Raw genomic sequence first — 3,355 nt, forward strand, 5'->3', positions numbered from 1 at the left:
GTACCCCTATAATTCGGATGTTGGAACATTTAAAGATGGCCTGGAGGTTCCTAAGTCTCTCCTCATTTTTTAAAAATTCTTGTTTCTTCATTCTTTTCTGTTTGGTTGTTTCTTTCTTCCTTCTGGTCCACTCTATTGATTTGAGTCCCAGTTTCCTTTCCATCACTATTGTTTCCCTGTGCATTTCCCTTCATTTCACTTAGTGTAGCCTTCATTTTTTCATCTAATTTGTGACTAAAATCAACCAGTTCTGTGAGCATCCTGATCACCAGTGTTTTGAACTGTGCATCTGATAGGTTGGCTATCTCTTGGTCACTTAGAAGTATTGGCTCTGGGGCTTTGAGCTGTTCTTCTTCTTGAGCCATAATGTTCTGGTCTGTTTGTGCCTGTTATATATGAGGGGTGGAGCCTTAGGTGTTCACCAGGGCAGGGCAACCCAAGTCTCTGGGTTGTGATGCTGTATGTGGGGGCAGGGTCAGAGAGGGGCAAGGGCATCTGTTCTGCTCTCTCTCAGATTTTGGTCCCCTCTGTTGCTTCCCACAAGCAAATTGGGCCCTTCTGGTGCTGGTTCCCAGGTGTGTGGGCCTGTGCACCCTCCAGGCCCCTCTGGGTCTCCCCAATGAACTCTCTGTGAGCCTGGGAGCCTTTCCCGGCACCTTGACCCCAAAAGTTTTTCCAGTTGGGGCTTTTAGGCTTTAATTCCTGTCACTGGGGCCATAGTTTTTGCGGTCTGCCCCACTGCTCACTCCTTTGCCCGGTTTATCTGAGTGTGAACATGTGACTGTGGTCAGCCAGCCACCCTGTGCCTCCACTGGGTCTGCCCGTTACCACCCCACACCTGGGATCTGCCAATCACTGCCTGCATTGCTGGTCGGTCCAGCCGCTTTTTTCTGCACAACCCCGCTCCGCCAGCCACCGACTCCGCCCCTCTTACCAGTCTGGCTGAATGGTTCATTGCTGTCGGACATCGGTACAGTTCAATTTTCTGTTTTGGTTGCATTTTTGTTACTGAAACTTTGTTGTCTTTAAACTTGGTTGTACGAGGAGGCACAATGTTTCCACCTACGCCTCCATCTTGGCTGGAAGTCCATATAACAGATTTTTTAAATATTTTACTTATTTATATTCAGAAAAAGGTGAAGGGAGGGAGAAAGAAAGGAAGAGAAACATCAATGTGCAATGTAAGAGACACATTGATCAGTTGCCTCTCATATGCCCCCATTTGGGGACCTGGCCTACAACCCAGGAATGTGCCCTGACTGGGAATTGAACTGGCAGCATTTCAGTTCACAGGCCAGCACTCAATCCACTAAGACACACCAGCCAGGGCATAAAACTGATTTTTAAGAAGCTGCTATCCATGCTGTTCTATCCATGCTCTTGTGAAGGGTAGGAGTTCCCTCCTTCTTTCTGCTACTGGAAAATATTATGCTAAGTGAAATAATCCAGGCAGTAAAATACAAATACCATAAGATCTCACTTATAAGTGGAACCTAATCAACAAAACAAACAAGCAAGCAAAAGAGAGCCAGAGATATGGAAATAAAGAACAAACTGACAGTGACCAGAGGGGAGGGGGAAGGGGGATAATGGGGAAAGATGGGGAAGGATTAAGTCAAGGAACCTGTATAAGGGACCCATGGACAATGATAAGCTGGGGATAGGACAAGGAAGAGTAATGGGGGGAAATGGGGACAATTGTAATGTGACAATGATAACATTTTTTTAAAAACACAGCTGCTCCAAAAGAAAAAAGAAAATATGTAATGTATTTTACATTTTTTCCCATCACAATTGCTTTGAGAAAAAGAAAAGGGAGAAAGGAAGGAAGGAAGGAAAGAAAGGAAGGAGAAGAAAGATGAATGTGGAAAAAGTAATGTATTTTACAAGAAAATGTTAGTCTGAAATATTATTTAGGTAGTTTTTGCTGTATGGAGGAGTAGTGGGTAAAGTCATCAGCAGCAGAGAAGAACTCTTCCAGGAGGTTATTCCTCCATCTGAGCTTTGTGAGTAAATAACTGTTCGTGAATCATCGGAGACCCAGGCACTGGCCACAGAGGGTCGCCCTGCTTCTACCACACAGCTGTGACCATGTTGCTAATGTTCTCCAGGTACCATTCACTGTATTATGAAGAATAAAGAGAATAATGGATGAAGGTGCTTTTCCTTCATGTAGGAAACCACAAAGGGCATAGGGATAGATTTGCTTTTGGAACGATACTCTGAGCAGGCAGGGCAAACAAAGGCAATTTGTTTACTTACTTATTTATTAACTTTTATTTTTCTCTTTCTTTCTTTTTTTTTTTTGAGCAGCAGAATCGTGTTTATTGCAGGGGTCTGGGGGAGGGGGAGGGCAGGGCTCAGCATGGAGTATGGCTGCGTGTGAGCGTCAGAGTCAGGGGGTCAGGAAGCCCCCATCCACTGGCACCATGGAGCCCGTGGTCATGCTGCTCCGGTCACTCAGCAGGAAGAGGATGACACCCACCACATTCTCCACCTCAGCAAACCTGCCCAGCGGGATGCGGTCCAGCATGCTCTTGGACTTCTGGGGATCGCTCCAGTTGGCCTTGCCCATGGCTGTCATCACCACGGTGGGGTTCATTGCATTCACACGGATCTTGTGTGGCCCCAGCTCCAGAGCCATCACTTTGGTCAGCATGTCCATGGCGCCCTTGGAGGCACAGTGGTGGTGTGGTTGCGGATCACGCGCTGGCAGGCGGGGCTAGACACGTTCACGATGGACCCTGGGGCTCCCCACGCAATCAGGCTCCTAGCCACAATCTGGGACACCTGTATAACAGCCCTCAGGTTCACATCGAAGGAGATGTCACACGCCTCCTTGGTGACCTCCAGGAAGGGCTGCAGCACCGCCACAGCGGCATTGTTCACCAGCAGGTCCACGGGGCCCACGCCGCCCAGCCCCTGCTCTGTGGCCTCCAAGTCACCCAGGTCCACACACACAGGCTTCACCCTGGGGCACTCTCGGACCAGGCTGTCCGGATTATCTTGGGTCCGGCTCACGGCCACGACCTCCACACCTGCTGCGTGCAGCGCCTGGACCATGCTGCGCACTATGCCTTTGCCCCAGTGACAAGCACCCGGCCAGAAAGCCCCAGCTCCATGGTGGCGCGGCCTGACACTGTGACCTGGTCACCTCACTGCCAGCGGGGTCGGGAGGGCTAACTTTTATTTTTCAATGACAGTTTACATTCAATATTATTTTGTATTAGTTTCAGGTTCAGAGCATAGTAGTTAAACAATCATATACTTTATAAAGTGGCTCTCCTAATATTTCCAGTATCCACCTGGCACTTCAATGGTTATTACAATATTATTGACTATATTCCTTATGCTG

At 48.2% G+C, this 3,355-nt stretch overlaps 1 pseudogene; it reads right to left on the reverse strand.

The window, feature by feature from the left end:
- Positions 1 to 2,395: 2,395 nt before the first annotated feature.
- Positions 2,396 to 3,122, reverse strand: LOC119038512 (L-xylulose reductase-like; annotated as a pseudogene).
- Positions 3,123 to 3,355: the final 233 nt, after the last annotated feature.

This window comes from Artibeus jamaicensis, unplaced genomic scaffold (genome assembly GCF_021234435.1).
Source record: "Artibeus jamaicensis isolate MK-2021 breed Jamaican fruit bat unplaced genomic scaffold, CSHL_Jam_final contig_65, whole genome shotgun sequence".
NCBI lineage: Eukaryota > Metazoa > Chordata > Mammalia > Chiroptera > Phyllostomidae > Artibeus > Artibeus jamaicensis.